Source organism: Zalophus californianus, chromosome 14 (genome assembly GCF_009762305.2).
Source record: "Zalophus californianus isolate mZalCal1 chromosome 14, mZalCal1.pri.v2, whole genome shotgun sequence".
Lineage (NCBI taxonomy): Eukaryota > Metazoa > Chordata > Mammalia > Carnivora > Otariidae > Zalophus > Zalophus californianus.
In genome coordinates this window covers 45,112,270-45,131,156 of record NC_045608.1, presented here as the reverse complement: position 1 = coordinate 45,131,156, position 18,887 = coordinate 45,112,270, and the positions used below count along the sequence as shown (strand labels likewise).

The window sequence follows — 18,887 nt, the reverse complement described above, 5'->3', positions numbered from 1 at the left end:
ATAGCATCTGCTTACGATTCTCTCTCCCTCTCCCTCTGCCCCCTCTCCATGCTCTCTCTCTCTCTCTCTAAAGTAAAATAAATAAATCAAATCTTTAAGAATAAATAAATGAATAATTTTTTAAATGTTCAAGCCCTTTGAGTTACTATCACCATTCCCCCCCTCCCTTCCCCCTTAGGTACAGTTATCACTCCCATTGAGAAATCATGTACTAAGGGAAGAGATTCATGTACAAAGATGTTCAACATTAATTAAATAGTTAATAGTTGAAAGTGCACAGCAAAGAGGAATAATATCTCTGCCAATTTCAGTAACAGCCATTTTAAGTGATTCTTAACAAATAAAACCCACCATTTGGAATTTTTTTAAGATTTTATTTATTTATTTGAGAGAGAGAGGGCACAAGTCAGGAGCCGAGGCAGAGGGAGAAGCAGACTCCCCACTGAGCAGGGAGCCCGATGCGGAACTCGATCCGAGGACCTTGAGATCATTACCTGAGCCGAAGGCAGACGCTTAACCCACTGAGCCACCCAGGCACCCACATTTGGAATTTTAAAATTACTAACAAACAACTCTTGAGTCAAATTTGAGATCTAAATTGAGAACAGAGAAAATTCATAAAGGACTATTAATAAAAATACACCATTGCCTGGAGTGTCGGAGCCGCTGCCGCCGAGTCCGGATTCAACCTCGCGCGCCGCTGACGCCTGCCCACCCGACGTGCACTCCCGATTCCTTTTGGTTCTAAGTCCAAAATGGCAACTCTCAAAGATCAGCTGATTCAGAATCTTCTTAAGGACGAACATACCCCCCAGAATAAGATCACAGTTGTTGGGGTTGGTGCTGTTGGCATGGCTTGTGCCATCAGTATCTTAATGAAGGACTTGGCAGATGAACTTGCTCTTGTTGATGTCATGGAAGACAAACTGAAGGGAGAAATGATGGCTCTCCAGCACGGCAGCCTTTTCCTTAGAACACCAAAAATTGTCTCTGGCAAAGATTATAATGTGACTGCAAACTCCAAGCTGGTTATTATCACAGCTGGGGCACGTCAGCAAGAGGGAGAAAGCCGTCTTAATTTGGTCCAGCGTAACGTGAACATCTTTAAGTTCATCATTCCTAATATCGTAAAATATAGCCCAAACTGCAAGTTGCTTGTCGTTTCCAATCCAGTGGATATCTTGACCTATGTGGCTTGGAAGATAAGTGGCTTTCCCAAAAACCCGTGTTATTGGAAGTGGTTGCAATCTGGATTCAGCCCGGTTCCGTTACCTAATGGGGGAAAGACTGGGAGTTCACCCATTAAGCTGTCACGGGTGGGTCCTTGGGGAACATGGAGACTCCAGTGTGCCTGTATGGAGTGGAGTGAACGTTGCTGGTGTCTCTCTGAAGAATCTGCACCCTGACTTAGGCACTGATGCAGATAAGGAACAGTGGAAAGAGGTTCACAGACAGGTGGTTGACAGTGCCTATGAGGTGATCAAACTGAAAGGCTACACCTCCTGGGCCATTGGACTGTCTGTGGCAGATGCCGAAAGTATAATGAAGAATCTCAGGCGGGTGCATCCAATTTCCACCAAGATTAAGGGTCTCTATGGAATTAAAGATGATGTCTTCCTTAGTGTCCCTTGCATCTTGGGACAGAATGGAATTTCAGATGTTGTGAAGGTGACTCTGACTTCTGAGGAGGAGGCCCGTTTGAAGAAGAGTGCAGATACACTTTGAGGGATCCAAAAGGAGCTGCAGTTTTAAAGTTTTCTAATGTACCACTTCACTGTCTAGACTGTAGCAGGATTTTAGTTGGAGGTTGTGTATATTGTCCTTATTATCTGATCTGTTACTCAAGTAATATTAAAATGGCCTAAGAAAAAAACGTCAGTTTCCTAAAGTTCCAAATAGGAATGGTTCACCAAACCCTGCAGCTGTATCCTGGTACTGGATGATACCTGTCTTTGTAGCCCTAAATTGGTTAACGTAAGTTAGCCCCACCGTCTCAGAGGCTCCACTGCCAGAGCTGCGGTTGCTCTGCACACCAGATGTGTGTTTACTGTGTGTTCTGTCACTTCGGTTTCCTTCCCCCAACACCCGACATGCCTAGTCCGTCTTTTCCAGTCAGTCACGTTCTGGGATCCAATGTATAAATTCAATATTGCGTGTATTGTGCATAACTGTCCTAAAGGATCTTACTTTGTGTACCATGTATGTCAGAATATAGTGTACATGGCCATATAATGTAAAAAGATAATGCAGCCAACTAAGTGTCATACCAACTAAAATACCAAATAAATTTTGAATGGTGAAAAAAAAAATACACCATTGCCCAAACAGAATTTCCCCAGAGGCAAAGTCATTGCCTAAAACACTTATAATTGCTAAACTGCAAAAAATAAAAACAAACCATTTATGTTTAACTAAGGAAGTTTTAAAAAGGGCAATAATAAAGTTTATAAAGTTTTTAGTACCTTTTAAAATGCTTACTCGGTAACAGGAACGTTAAAAAAATCAGGATAAAATTATATTTTCCATATGATTAAAACTTTATAAAACAAACATACCCATGGATTAAAGTATGAACAAGATACAATATTATCACAGTAGCAGGGACTTTAAATGGTTGAATTCTGGACAATATTTTTTCCTCGTGCTTTTCCATATCTTCAGACTTTTTAAAATGAGCTTGTATTGCTTTTCAATAGAAAAGGGTTTACGTTTTCGACGTGAGCTAATTCCCCCGAAACGGAGTCTGGCTAGGCTAGGGAGGTCTGCAGGTCACCGCTCTCCCCAGTGGCCAGAGGAATGGGTATCAGCTCCATGCTCTCTGCCACTGCCTTGCTCCCTCCAGCGCTTAAGACGTGTGTCCCTACTTCCACATGCTGAACGCACCCCAGAACCAGTGATCAGAGCCACAAGAAGGAGAGTTATCTGCGGTTGAAGCAAGTCTGCTGGCAGTTCATCTCACACAGGGAGGCGCAGGTGTTCAGGAACCCCGGGGCAACACCTCAAGCCTTTGGATCAGTCATTACTGGGCTGACATCCGGGTCCACCCTGGACAGAGGCATTGCTTCCATCACCACTGGCAAGATAATGGCTGTAAATGCTCTTCTCTCCACAGTGCTGAGGTGACTTCCTACCCCAGAGGCAGCGAAGTAGGCTCCCTGCAAGCAGGCTGCCCCAAGGCAGGGCAATCACCTCTAATGACAAGTATCACACCTGCTGCAGAGCCCGGGTCCTGTCAGTTCTGAAAGTCCAATGCTTCCAACTGTCATGGGGCACCCCTGGGGCATGAAGTCATTTCAGATCAAGAGTCAGATGCTCCTGCACTCCACTTGGAGCCTGGAGAGCCCTGGCCTTTCGCTTGGTTCTCTTGGACATGTGACCCAAGAGAAGGTGGAGCCTGGGCGGTCTCCGCGTGGAGTGCACCGCCTGGCTCCAGAAGGAAACAACTACAATGGACTGAACTGTGTCCCTCACTATGCATATGTTGAAGCCATAGCCCCGCGGTGTGACGGCTTTTGGAGATGGGCCCATAGGAGGTAATTAAGGCTAAGTGAGGTCATTGGGGGGGGGGGGCTAAGCCAATAGGATCGGTGGCCTTATAAGAAGAGGCAGAGCTCTCTCTCTCCTTCTCCCACCCTCCACCTGTTCCCCCCACCATATGATGACAGCTTGAGAAGGCAGCTGTCTGCAAGCCAGGAGGAGAGTTCTCACCAGAAACCAAACCCTGCTGGAACTCGATCTTGGAATTCCCACTCTCCAGAGCTGAGAGACAATAAATGTCTGTTGTTTGAGGCACCCAGCCTATGGGAGTTTATTGTGGCAGCCTGAGCAGTCTAAGACAATATCCTTCTTAATGGGGGACACGCAGATCCTCCCCCACCATCCACTCAACAGGCCCCCAAAACAAGTCTTCCCCCACTCATCCCACCCCGTCCAGGCCCAGCCCTGAGCTTGGGCCCTCCTCACCTAGAGGCCCCTGCAAGTTCCTCAAGGCTCTCTCCATCCCTGGTCAGGAACCTTGTCCTTTCTTGTCATGGCACCCTGGATCTTGAGACAAGTCTTGGTGCTTGTTTAATGCTCAGTAAGAGCTGGTGGGAGGCATAAGTAACCAAGAACCCCTGCCAGGGGGTCCCACCAGCCGGGTGTGGAGAAGCAGGCTTTTCCCCAGCAATCAGCAATCACCCTTCTGGTGCCGGTTCTTCTTTGTTTTCTCTGTTCCAGGGTTCCTGCCACCCACAGGTGGCAATGCCATGGCACATTCTTAATGAACGCCAACCATGAGACTCTTTCTCTGCTCAACCCTCGGCTACAACGTTCAACAAGACGACGTGGTGAGCACCACAAGCAATAAGCAAATAAATGTATTATAGCATCTAAAATTACAAAGAATTTAAAAATGGGGGGGCGGATAACATCTTTACAACGTGTGAGGAAATCCCATGGTGCTGAGCAGTGTCCCCTGCATAGCCCTGCATTACCTGATGAGCTGGGCTTGCGTTTGAGCATTAAACCTCTCTCCAGACGCACCCTGCCATCTCTCCTCTCTCTCACTCTGTTTCTGTTCTGTCCCAAGCCTGTGGGGCAAGGGCTACCTCCCTCCGCCCACCTTGTTTGCTCCCCAGCAACCCCTGCCACTCATCAACAGCCTAGGCTGGGCCCTTCCTCCATCACCGCCTAAGCCCTCGGAGTAACCGATTTCATGTGCTTCTGAAAGGTCTACTGCAGTTCTAACAAGTGCAAATACTTTCCTCTTCCAGGAATTGGAGGGCTTCTATGGAGATTGATAGAAAATACAGCACTACAGGTTTAAATGCTATGAAAAGTCCATGCAAGGTCTGAGGAGGGAAAAGTCAATCCCATGGGAAGGCAGGGTTTGGGGGTGGGGGGGAAGGCAGGGCAGGCTTTTCCAAAGATGTAGTATTTGAGCTACATCTTAAACAGTGAGTGGGGATTGGCCGCGCTGGCAAGAGCGGGGTAGAGGAGGGCTTTCCAGGCATTAGGAAGATCAGAAGCAAAGGCACAGACCCATGAAATTTCAAGGGCTCTACACTAATATCTATAGCTGCCTAACAAACGACCCACAAACTTAGTGGCTTAAAACAACACCCTTTTATCATCTCACTGTGTCTGTGGGGCAGCAATCTGGGCATGGCTTAGCTGGGTCCTCACCCTCAGGGCTCTCCCAAGGCAGCAGTCAAGGTGCTGGCCAGGGCTAGGGGCTCAGCTGATGGCTTGTAAGAGGGCTCCATTTCCAAGCTCACATGGTTGTTAGCAGATCGCCGTTCTTCAAAGGTTCTTGGACTGAGGGCCTTGGTCTAGCTGGCTGGAGCCTGCCTTTAGCTCCCTGCCAAGTGGTACTCTTCAACATGGCCACTGGCCTCACTGAAGCATGCAAGCCAGGGAGGCAACAGAGTTGGCCAGCAAGACCGAAGTGACATCTCATCACCTTCGTCATTCTCTGTTACCAGCAAGTTGCTACATCAGCCCATGCTCAAGGGGAGAGGATTCTACAGGTACGTGACTTCTGGAAGGTAGGGAACCTTGGGGACCCCTGAGAGTCAGCCCCCCACAGTCCACTTGGGGAACTGCAGGCAATCTTATGCTCTCGTGGTGGCACAGCAACATGGGCTGTGGGGGCAGAGGGGGACAGACCACGAGGGGCTTCAGAAACCATGCCAAAGGACTGGGGCATCGGCGTGTAAACGGCGGGATCCCTTCTCTTCTTTACATGCACCTTTTGGTTTGGTTTTGTTTCTCAAAATCACATCAGCTTCTTTCGTGCCCTAAAAATCCCCATTACACTTACACACCCTACACCGTCAGGTCCTCTCTTCTTCCCATGTGTCCCTCCCTAACAGTAGTGGCACATCCGTCATGTAGACACACCTAAGTAAGACTTAAACAGATGGAGCTGAACTCTTTTAAATCCTCAGACCCCCAAACAGATGACACCCCCAAATCCATCACTGAGACCTTGGCAAGAAGTTGTTCTCGGCTGTCTGAAAACCCAGAACGGATGAGGGAGGTCAGGCAAGGACTGTTATGCTTCCCTGGGACCCGGCCCTCTCCTCCTGGGTCTGAGTTTTTCCTAGCCGTGGTGCTGCCACCAGGCCTCAGTGGATCCACATCTATCATCGGCCCCACTGTTCAGAGAGAGGCCCCAGAAAAGCCAACATTTCCCAAGCCATAACCAACTTTCCCAGAGGAAATGGCCTAATGTCATGATCCCTCATCTGCTGCTGGAAATGTCACTTGATTATGGTTGTCACAATAACGACCGCTCTTCCTTTTCATCGAAGTTGAAGAATGTCTACAGTTCTGGCTTTTAGAGGTTTTTACTGGCTTCTTTACCTTGATCACTTTTCCTGCACGTGTAAGAGTGTGTTTTTGCCAAAGCTCATTTCTCTGTGCTTAATAAAGCATTTTATGGGCTACTTTTTTGGCAGGAAGTCCCCGTCCTCCATCCTTTGATCTGTGGACTCTGTGTGTACTGAGCTAGCCCTGAGTAAGCATTACCCTTCCAAACACCACGAGCCACGTCCAAAATATAACCTCTTAAGGTTCCATTTGGAAGCCCTGGGGGTCTCTTCCTATAATCCTTAGATCCCTCTGGCTTTGGTTCTTGCCCCACCCATGATTAATCTCCCAGGGAAAGGAATAAAAGCCGTGATAATTCCTGGATTTTGATGATTTCCACCCAAGTACTTCTCGTGACCACACTCACTGGTTACCGTGCCTCCATTTGGAGGATGGCCGCCTCTTACAAAGGGATCATGACAACATTCCAAATGCAACAGCTTTGATCTCTCGGCCAGAAGACATCTGCTTGCCTGTTATGACAACTTTACCTTCTAGGCTCAGGCCAGAATTGTCCCCCTGCTCCCTAAGCACGTCTCCCTGCCGGAATATCATTCCTTCTCTGTTCCCTTGGCTTCGTGTTATCACCTTCTCCTTCCAAAACTTTTGCCTCATCCCTCCATGAAATATTTTACCTCGGACAGAAATTCTGCAGCTGACAGGCAACTGGATTGGCTTTGAAGTGTGCTGGCTCTAGACTGAATCTCTGGCCGGAGGAACAACTTACTGGAATTACTTAGAAGTCTCCTTTCCTTTGTTTCCTTCTCTGTGTTTATTCATGGAGGAGAACGTCAGTGATCATCGGGAGGGAAGGCACCAGAAGCCCGTTCTCTGTGATTCAGCGAAGGATGCATTTTCCACTTCCTTCCCTCCCACAAAAAGCCATGATATTGAACAAAGTCTCTCTTCCCCGAATGATCTCCATTTCCCAGCTTCCTCACCTTGTGTTCCTAATCCCCGGCGTCACCCCTGCTTGGGAAGAGTACTGCCACTTACATCAGGTGGTACACACCTACCAAGAGAAGCCTGACCAGAATCTCCCCTCCCAGAAACAATCCCTTCCGGCCTCACCCGCAGGCCTGCTCCCTTTGCAAGATACAGAGACAGGCATGGGCCTCAGTGGGTGACGAGTACATTTGTTTAACTGCTTCGAAATTATTATTTGCATGTAGAAGACCTTGGAACAAAAGCCCCCGTGTATGTAAAAATGCCACAAGATTAAGCCTTTGTTTGGATCCCTTCTCACAAGAAGTATGATCATACACATCGCCAGGACACCTGAGAGCTAAATGAGCTATCAAATGGCTGATAGACTTGGCGATGAAACATAATCTGGTCCACAACCCCCATTGTCACAGCGCTCTGGTCCGTCATTCTACACGCCCGGTCCTCCTTTCTCCGCGTGCTATGTCTTTGTCTCCAGGAAAGGGGTTTGCAGCCCGATCTGACCGCGGGGCCAGGAGAGGTGAGCGAGGGAGTGGGACCATGAGAGAATGGAGTCAGTGGGTGCACAGCGCCCGGCACGTACAAGGAAAACGTTACTCAGTGAGCCATTCGGGCTATGGAGACCATGACCTGCCAGTTACCGAGGCAGGATGAGTAAAACTGGAGTCAAGGTCGAAGAAATGGCCAGACTACACAGGAGCTATGGACACACATATGCCCATCTGACAAAAGGATTTATTTATAAAGAAATAACAAAGACCAAACTCCAGAGGGTTGTTTTATCTATAAGGAGAGAGGGAAGGGGATGGGGAGGAGGGTATAGGTTTCTGTGAGTTGCTGCCAATATTTTACTTCTGGGGTTCATTGGCAGTTTCCTGGTTGTTTGTTATAGAGGGGATAAATAAATAGCAAAGCCATGCATGAACTGAAGGTGGTAATGAATGATCATTAATCTCATTCTGCGTGCTGCAGAGATATAAAGTAATTCTCCAGGGGCTAAAACTTTTATTATTCTGAAATAATTGTCTCTATCACTTGTACTTAAAGAAAACCTAAGTTAATACCTGCTTAACTGAGAAATTCTCCAAGTGTTTGGTGGATTTGCTCCCCAGTGGTGAGGGAAGTATAACTGCTGCTTTTAGTCCGTCCCACACGATGCACTGAGTGGCACGTGGTCTGGACCACAGGGTCAAGTTCAGGAGAGACTGGACCGGACAGTGCTGGGCAGGATGCCCATGACAGCTAGCTTGAACGTGACCCAGATGCCTTGGCAACCCTGGCACTCACTGGGGCATGTCAGAGCAGTGTTGGGAGTCAGACAGACCCAAGTTCAAGTCCCAGGTCTGCTGCCACCCATGAGCTGACCTGAGGCAAATCCCTTAGCCCGCCTGAGCCTCAGTTTCTTGAATGGCAACTGGGGAGTTTTAGTTTTCCAGGGCCACCATAACAAAGGTGGTGACTTAACACAACAGAAATCTATCCTCTCACAGTTCTGGAAGCTAAAAAGCTTGGCAGGGCCATGTTCCCTCTGAAGGCTCTAGGGAAGGACCATCCCTGGCCCTCTTCTAGCCCCCGGTGGAATGTCAGAAATTCCTTGGCATTCTTTGGCTTGTGGCTATACCCACTCTCATCTCCATCTTCATGGTCACGTGACATTCTCCCTGTGGGTCTGTCTGTCTTCTCATAGCCTTCCTATAAGAACACCAGTCACTGGATTTAGGGGCCACTCTGATCCAGTAGAACCTCATCCTAATTAACTACATCTGCAAAGACCCCTTTTTGTTTCCAAAGAGGGTCACATTTTGAGGTTTTGGATAGATGTGAATTTCAGAGGCATACTATTCAACCCAATACCTGGAGATGAGGCTATATAACCAAAGGGACTATGATAAGAATTAAATTAAATAATGTGTATAAAGCACCTAGCACATGTCAGCGCTCATCATCATCATCATCCATCACCTCAGGGAAAAGATTCTATTTCTGAAAACATTCCACCCTGCTAGCTAAGGTGACCACAAGTGAAACTGTGAAACAGGCCTGGTTTCAAATCTTGGCTGGGCAACCCCTGGCAAATTACCTAGCATCTCTGAGCCTCAGCTTCCTTATCCACACTAGTGGAAATACATAGATATAGATATAGATGTAGATATAGATGTAGATATAGATCTATACATCTATACTTAAATGGCATTTCCTATATTCCAGGCACAGTGCTAAGAGATTTATAAATCTTATCTCAATCAATCATCAGAACAACGCTGTGAGTTAGGTATTATCTATTTTACAATCAAGGAAATTGAGTCGGCAGGTATTTAAGACAGTTGGTTAAGGTCACATAGGAAGTAAGTGATGGAATCAGGATTCAAACCCAGGCAGTCTGGCTCCAGAATTCCTCCAAGATTAAATAAGAAAGTTTAAATAAAATGGTTAGCCTGTGCTTAGCATGTATGAAGCGGTCCATAAATGACGGTACAGTAACTATGCTCCCCCTTCCAAACCTTTCCCTTTTGCTGGCCTCAGGACTGCCTCTCCGCTTTCTCTCAGTTCAGATACGCCGTTGACTTTAAACCAGAGCCAAGTTTCCATGTCTAAATGTTCAGACTGCTCAAGTTCCATTCAGCTTCCTGGGGTATCTTGTCCTCTTTTTTTTTTTTTATCTTGTTCTTACTCTCTCCAGTGTCTTGTGACCATGGTGACTGGAAGGGTCACAGAACGGGAGCGTGCAGTGGTTTTCTGTGGCAACTGGTAAGCTGTGGCATTTCTTTGCTGGGGTGGGGACAGAGCGACGCCACAGACTGGAAGACGTATCTCGGAGATATCCACTGGGGAGGGGGCACTCACCAACCCAAGAACCTGTGTGCTGTCCTTGGCATAAAGCTCCTCGAGAGATCCATCATGGAACAAGACCTCCCTTAGATTTAGGAAAGCCACCACTAGGGAAGAACATAGAAAATTCTCCCATGGAAAATGTGAATCCATGATGGCGTCAGAGGTCGGTGAAGTGAGCTAACTCCTGAGCATCCACCCTTGGGCGAGGTGGGCTCCCAGCCAGGGGGCCCTGCTAGACCCTGCCCTTGCCTACTCCGAGCAGGAGGCTTTCACCCAGTGCTCGTCAGTGTTCTGGGACTTGGCATCAACCCCCTCCCCTACTGCTAACAGGTGGGTAAGAGGAACAGACCCCCTGCCCCCCAGCTGGGCTCTCCTCCTGCCTTTCTTGCTCTTGCCAGTCTCCTCCCATGGACATGGCATCCATCACAGAAATTCGGCCATAAAGACAGCATGCACCGCCACACCCACGACGGGAGAACTAGGTAGATCTGATAGTAACTTGAGCAACTTTCTGGGCAAATGTGTTCACCCTCCCCAAACCCACAATACGAGGACAGGCTTTCTCCAAGAAGTAAAGTAAGGGACAGCACTTGGCAAACTGCAAAGCAAGCCATTTGCCACTGCTGCTCCACGCTTCCCCTTTTAGGGTCCCTCCCGCCTCCCTCCCAGGCCCCGACCCCCTTAAACAGCACTGCCTTCCCTCCTTTCTTCCTCACGAGACATACCTTTCCTCACCCCAGACTTTCTAGGGCCCCTGTCATTTTGATAGTAATGGGCATTATTAAGGAAGAAATGCCCGCTAATTTGCCAACCAGCTAGTGGACGGCACCTCCCAGGTGCCACTATGCCTTCACCCAGGCGAGATGCACAAAAGATGCAGCTGGTGGAGACTCTTGAGGCAATTCCTAAATTTTCCGCTGCTCACCTGTGGGCGGCTACGATGTACACAGAGTTTACACTCAATGCTATGAGGTGAGAGTGCGGGGCGCGGTTTCTATGAACTGGTTACGAAGCCCGTGAAAACACACTAACCAGCAATAAAGTCTTTGGGCTGAGAGCCATGGGGAAGTTGGACACACAATCTCATCCCTCGCGTGCCTAGGCTCCAGGGAGAGGTCAGGACTTAGGGCCCTCACCCTTCATGAGCTCCCCGACATGTGCCCCCTGCAAACAGCACTCCCCGGTCCCTCCTCTGCCCAGCTCTGACTGCAGCCTCCCCCTGCGCAGCCTGCTGGGTCCTCAGGACTGGGCTGTGGGGGTGAAATGGGTGGAGGGGATGAAGAGGTACAAAGTTCCAGTTATAAAATAAACAAGACACGCGGATGAAAAGAACGGCAGAGGGAATACCTTCTACAATATTGTAATAAGTTTGTACGGTGACAGATGGTGACTACACTTATCGTGGTGAGCACTGGGTCGTGCATGTAATTGTTGAATCACCCTGTTGTACACCTGAAACAAATAGAATATACTATATGTCAGCTATACTTCAATTAAAAAAAAAAAGACAGGGCTGTCAATGATGGCGCTCCCCTCAGCCCATACATTTTAACAGAGATTTGGGGCTCCTGGGGATTGAAATGAATGGTACCCTCTGGGAAACATAAATTATAACCAGTTCCTATCCATACTCACTTTGCTTGCCTTTCACGTCTGTCTGAAACACATGGAAAACCTCAGATTCTTCTTGCCTGATGCCCTCCTCATGTTTGTTACTATATTATGAAAGCAGTTAGAAAAATACATATATATCTCTCTACTCCAAGCTCCGCACATAAATGGGATTGTGCAATATTTGAGTGTGTGTGTATGTATAAATTCCACTTACATGATATGCCTGGAATAGTCAGATTCATAGAAGGGAGGTTGCCAGGGGCTGGGGAGAAGGAATGGGGGGTGACAATGTTTAATAGGAACTGAACAGTTTCAGTTTGGGAAGATGCAAAAATCCGAAGATGGATGGTGGCAGTCGTTGTAAGACAATGCGAATATACTTAAAAAAAAAAAGATTTTATTTATTTCTTTTTTTAAATTATTATTATTTTTTTATTTAAGATTTTTTATTTTTTTGCGAGAGAGAGAATGAGAGACAGAGAGCATGAGAGGGAGGAGGGTCAGAGGGAGAAGCAGACTCCCTGCTGAGCAGGAAGCCCGATGTGGGACTCGATCCCGGGACTCCAGGATCATGACCTGAGCTGAAGGCAGTCGCTTAACCAACTGAGCCACCCAGGCATCCAAGATTTTATTTATTTCTAAGAGAGAGAGAGTGAGAGAGAAAGTGCACAAGCAGGGGGAGTGGCAGACAGGGAGAAGCAGGTTCCCCGCTGAGCAGGGAGCTCCATGCGGAACTCAATCCCAGGACCCTGGGATCATGATCTGAGCCGAAGGCAGATGCTTAACCAAATGAGCCACTTGGGCACCCCAACAATGCGAATATACCCAATGCTATTGAGCTGCACACTTAAAAATGGCTAAAATGGTAACTTTCGCATTATGTATATTTTACCACCAGCATATCAAATGTGTATTATACATATGCATTAGCTCAACTCTTATTTAGATATGTAACTAATTTCAGACAGTTTACACTTTACTTTTGATCTCTATCCTCCTTTTTCATATCATGTGCCTTGGTTTGGGCCTTTTATCTTCTAAGTATTTTCTGGATTTGGTTTTTACCAAACCCAAAGGAATGCCCCTCCAGAAAAAAAACAAACACAAACACAAACCCCACAGCTCTTTCTTCCTTCTGTACCCCCCACAACCAGTCATCTTCTTCTCAGTTGCTTTTAGGCAGAAAGCTTCCCTAGTTAAAGAGAAAGTCTGATTCTCAGTGGTACATTTAATAATTCATAAATCATGAGAGGTTCAAACAGGTTCAAAGTTTAAAAGTTTAAAAGTTTTGCTAAAGCTTTAAAGTTTAAACTGTCAGAGGCTTTGACAAAAAACTTTTCCTGTCTGGAATATTTAAGATTGTTGTGCCATATTATATTCAGGACTCTATTATATCTTCCTCTCCCAAAATGTTTCTCCTAAGGAAATCCAGGCGCCATGGGCTTCGTGCATTTTCCTTTGTGGCCCTGAGGCCCCCGGAGGGGGGCCTGGGGGGGCCCGGCAGGTATAGGGAGCCGGCCTGGGGAGGGGGCAGAGGCTCTGACAAACCGCACTTTGGGGGAAAGTACTTAGTTGGCCAGAATCACCAACGTGTGGGGATTTCTCTTTAAAAGAATGGAAATTGTAAAATGAGATCCTGGCAAAAGTGTGTAATGAGGTCTTGGCGGAAGACAGTGAGTTGTGCATAATCTGCTATTTCAAAATCTGGAAGCAGAGAGGCCAAATCTTCCGCTGGCCTCCAGCTGACCTCTAATTTTTCAGGCATAATTACTGTATTTGCATGTGCAATTGAGTGTGGTGTCAGCCACCCACGCCAAAGCACTTTTTGGAGTTTATTGGGACAAGAACAAACACGGTCATTTCCACTGCAGACTGTGTTTGAACAAGCAAGCGTAGAACATGGAGGTCATGTCTGACAATCCGGCCTTGGACCCAAGGCTGCATATACTATGTTGTTTTGATAACGTCACTCCATTTCTCAGAAACCTTCCGTGGCTCCCACTGGCCTTTCAGGTCAGATCCAAGGACTTAGTCATGAACTTTCAGTGCCTCACGTCAGATCCTACTGCAGACGAGCAAACCCCCCACCTTCCCCCACCTGCCCTGCTCCCTGCTGCCTCCGACCCTTTCTATGGGCTGTTCGCCACAGCTGAGAATATTCTCTTTCTCCTTTTCACCAAACACTTCTTTACAATTTCCTCAGAATTCTCCTCTTCCTTATGGTTCCACAAGACATGAGCATCGGTGCCAGGAACAACTCAGCATAATCAAAATCTTTTCCTAGTTTCCAGGATTTGGTGACAGGATGTTGTAGATGGTCCCATGACATAGATGCAGTAATGCTGGACTCCCAACTTGGGTTTCTACCCCTGGACGATGATGAGCGTGCTTTCGCACAAACTCCCTCCTTTGACCCTAACATGCTCCCCTCCACGCCCTCACCTGGGTCTTCAGTCCTTGGAGTTCTGCTGGCTTCTCCACAGTTCCTGATGAGAAAACCTGACAGGGATCTTCAGGACTCTCCCAGGTGGCCTCTGGTGGCATCTGACAGTGGCCAACACTCTCTTCTTGAATCTTCCTATTCTCTCAACTTTACAGGACTTGATTCTCCTCTTTTGTGCCTCCTTCACCAGCTCTGCCCCCTCCAGCGGGGGGCGTTCCACGTGGCGCATTCACGGCCAGCCCCCCCTTCATCCACTGCTGCCCCCAGGCAAGCTCCCTTCCTTGTGGCTTGAGTTACCCCCGCTCTCCTGGTGGCCACACCCCAGCTCTCCCATGGGCCCCGGCACCCCCTCTGCATCTCCCCACTGACTCGGCAAACAAGAATCCAGCAAACTCAACCACTGTTTCCTGACAGTCTCTCTGAGACAGAAACCAGTGGGACACTCTCCCTGCAAAGCAGCCCCGCCTCCCACCTCCAGATGCCATATTTCATTGTCTTCCTGCCCATGCTCCTTTTGTGTTTCCTGTTCAGTCAAGTACCTGGTTGTGCAGAGTAGAACTCTCCATCGCCCCTAATGGCTGCCCGCCTCGACTTTCCCAGCCGATGGAGAACCACCCCAACGACCTCTCTGCCATCCCCCCTCTCTCTCTCCTCCACCCCATGGCTACTTCTTAATTCAATCTGTCACTGCCTCCTGTCGTAACATCACAATGCCCTGCTCCTGGGTTGCTCTTCTCTGGCCTTTCCTGTTTGCAATCTTTACAAACAGGGACAAGTCGTGTCGCTGCCTGGGGACCACAGCCTTTCCCAGAGCTGCAGCCAACACTCCTGGAAACACGAGGCCCTTTGCCGTCAGACCCCCTTCAACCTTACCAGTTACATATTCCCCCACAACCCTCCTTCTCCTCTTTCTCCACTCTCTGTTCCTTCTTTTCCCGAGCAGGCAGCCTCATGCATATCTCTGTGCCTTTGCAAATACAGTTTCTCCTGTCTGGAAGGCCTTCTCAGACTCTCTGCTTGCTAAGCCCCCAGGCATGCACTGGGTCCAGCTCACTTCCACCATGAAGCCCTCTAGGATTCCCATCAGCAGGGAGACACTCCCCCTCCTTCACACTTCTAGACCGCTGTGTTCTATGCACACAGCCCCTCCACTGGTCATGCGTGCCTTACCTGTGGGACTCTGGGCTGCTTATCTCTCACCCCTCGGCACCTAATACACTGTCTGGCAATGCAGGGGCCAATCTCTCTTCTGAAGGAATTAAATCTTATGGCACCAAGTAACATCCTCTGAATAACTAAGTGCACTCAGCATGGCAAAGCACCATCTCTGATTTGGATTCCTGGTTCCTCTCTGGTTGCAACCACCTGATAGAATTTTCACTATTCCTGATGGAGGAGTGTGAACTCTTGGGGAGAGAGGAGAAAAATTCTCACTTAAATGACTCCTCTCCTCCCAGCAGACTCATACACCTTCCTCTGTGGGTTGTAAAATCTGTTTATCCAGTGGCACGCCTTTTAGGTACCATGTGAAACATTCTGGTTTCTACCAGAGTAGATGTGAATCATTTTATGCTAAAACCATGCAGATACTTATATGGTTCCCAGAGAGCTCTCTGGTTAAGCCTCTGTTCTGGCATGTGAATTAAGGATAGCTTAGAGAAACACAGGCACTGGGATACTTGTGGGTAGTTTGCTTACATCCACGGGGAGATGACATAGCTTAGCCTTGTATGCGTCAGGCTTTGAAGTCAGACAGACCAGGGTTTAAGTCCTGGCTCCGCCAGCATGGGACCTGTAGCACCTCACTTCATCTCTCCGCCTCAGGTCCTCATCTGTAAAATGGAAAAGGTCATACCTCACAGGGCTGCTGTAAAAATTAAATAAAATCGTGTCTTTAAAGCATTTATCACAGAAGAAGCCCTCGATCATTGCTACAGTAGGTGCTGGAGTACTAATGATTGGTACTTAATGCTAATGATCGCCTTAATCGTGAGCACAGGAAGTGCTTTATACACTATGTATCTGTACCCACACATGCACATGGAAATATGTAAATATATATAATATGCACGTATATGTATATACATTCATATGTGTATATTTATATATGTTGTATATTTACATTTGCACACATTGGCTATAACGACATATAATCCTTACAACAACCCTATGATGTAGGAACTATGATTGTCTCCATTTCTCAGGTGAGGAAACTGAGTCAGATTAAGTAACTTGCCCAAACTCACCCAGCTAGTAAGTAGCAGACCCGGAATTTCAACCGAGGCAATCGATCTGGAATCCAAGTCCATGCTCTCAACACCCATTACAGAGCCTTCCTTGCACTGCCTCAATGAGCTCTTCAAGTCAATAAATACTATCGTCATCACTCTCATCATCGTCATCTTCATCACTGTCCAGGATGCCACCATTTCTATTCCACATGACAAAAGTGCTCTAGTGAGGCTGGCTACTCAGGCAGCTCTCGGGTGGTAACTCTGTTGCACAAACAGAACTGTATCTGGCAGCGTCTGGAGCTGCCCCAAAGGTCTAGCCCGTGCAGCACTAATACTTGGGTGGTAACAAGTACTGTCCAGGGAGGCTTTGGGATTCCGAAAGAGTGAAGCCAGGATGTGAGCCGGAGCAGAGTCTGAGTGTGTGGCCCCTGGCACAACTTCATCCCATTGGCCTGCTGTCTTCCCTCGTGTAGCTGGAGAAAGACACCAATTGATTCCTGCCTCCCAATCAATCCCAGCCAGACTGTGGGATTTTGTAATCGTGTCTGTCTCGGACGACAGCCCGCAGAAGTCAGACATGGAAGCGCTTGCTTGGGTTGTCCACGCATTCCACCCCTGAGCCAGGAAATGCGAACTTCTAACCCAGTGTCACTGTTTGGTTGTAAAAATCACATGTATTTGTGAAATATGTAAGTGGACTTAAATGCGTCTGAATGTCATGGGCTTATTTACTGGAAATTTCACTTAGTGGGTTTTCTTTTCTTCCCTGTCATCACCTACGTTTGCTGACTGTTCTTTTCTACCTATTTTTCCCCCCAATTCCATCTCAAAGTATATTCCTGGCCTTGACCATATTAAGCGTCTTTGTCCCCTGTAGTCTGTGTAGAACAGGCTTTCCTGAAATATTTTTGCTTAGAATCAGGCAAGTTAGGGCCCCTGAGTGGTTTAGTCAGTTGAGCATCCGACCCTTGCTTTCAGCTCCGGTTGTGGTCTCCTGGGTCCTGGGATTGGGTCCCTGCATCAGGCTCCACGCCTCAGCAGGGAGTCTGCCTGAGATTCTTTCTCACTCCCTCTGCCCCTCCCTCTGCTCATGCGCAGGCGCGCACGTGCGCTCTCTCTAAAATAAATAAATAAATCTTAAAAAAAAGAAGGATCATATGAGTCTGCCTCTCATTTCTGACTCTGTTTGGCATTAGGCAAGTTGCTTTCTCGAAGCCTAAGTTTTGCATATGTAAAATGGGTATAATAAAGAACCCAACTTGAAGAAATTTTTGTGACGATTACATGCAATAATTAACAGTAACTAACACTCCCTGAAAACTAACACATGTTGATCACTGTGCTAGGTGCCTTCTCCCAAGCTTGCAGACAAAACTGTTGAATAAAGGAAGAGGCTATAATGTCCTATTTGGCACCGAGCCTCTTTCCAGGAGGCACATCTCTACCTTGATGGACGGGAACAAAGACCGTCTCATCAGTCCGACCTCTGCACATAGCACTGGACATAGCATCATCTCGTTTCATCCTCACAAAACCCTGCAAGGAAGCTATTGTCCCCAGCCCTGTTTTACAAAAGAGGAACTGAAGGCAAGAGAGTTGCTTGCCCAAGGTCACCGAGTGAATAAGAGAGGGGGGACACATAATTACCATGTGCTAAAGCAATATTAAACAGTAGCAATAACAATAACAATTAGTGGTTATTAAGGAGACTTACCAAGTGCCAGGCACTGTTCATTTAGTCCTCATATCAACTCTATTAGGTAGAGACTGTTACTAAGCCTGTTTTATAAATATGTAGATAGAAGGGAAAGGGTGTTTAGTGACTTGCTGAAGGTCATGTGGTTGGTAAGCTGACAGAGCCAGAACTTGGAACTGGTGTTCCAAATTCAGAACCAGAACATGTCCTATGCAGTCTCTTTAAAAATGAAATAATTAGGGGAGCCTGATTGGCTCGGTTGGTTAAGTGACAGAGTGTTGATTTCAGCTCAGGTCGTGAGATTGAGCCCTGCATCAGCCTCCATACTCAGTGTGGAGTCTGCTTGTTCCTCTCCCTCTGCTCCTCCCCCTGCTCACTCTCTCTCTCTCTCTCAAATAAATAAATAAATAAATAAATAAAATCTTTTAAAATGAAATAATTAAATATGCATAAAACGGTTTAGCCCAGTGCCTGTGCACGCACACACACACAGACACACGCACACACACATATTATTGTCATCGTTATCACTTATAAAATGATAACCAATATTTTAGTATTGTTCTGCTTTGCCAGGCATCTCCACTCATCCGTAAGAGCTGAACTTCCAGCATGAATCTGAATGGACAGGATATTCCCATATCCCATATTCTCTGATTCATTTGATTTTTGCTCATCTTAACTGCCTTCTGCAGATGTCAACAGCAAGACCCCCATCCTAAGCTAGGTTTGTTAACACCCTGAGTTTTCTTTTCCAGAAGTCCTCCTA

General features: G+C 47.3%; 1 pseudogene across 1 annotated transcript; it reads left to right on the top strand.

Annotated features, from left to right (window-relative positions):
* Positions 1 to 657: 657 nt before the first annotated feature.
* On the top strand, positions 658 to 1,877 carry LOC113912730 (annotated as a pseudogene). Its single transcript, XR_003516938.2, has one exon. The product of XR_003516938.2 is annotated as an L-lactate dehydrogenase A chain-like (transcript).
* Positions 1,878 to 18,887: the final 17,010 nt, after the last annotated feature.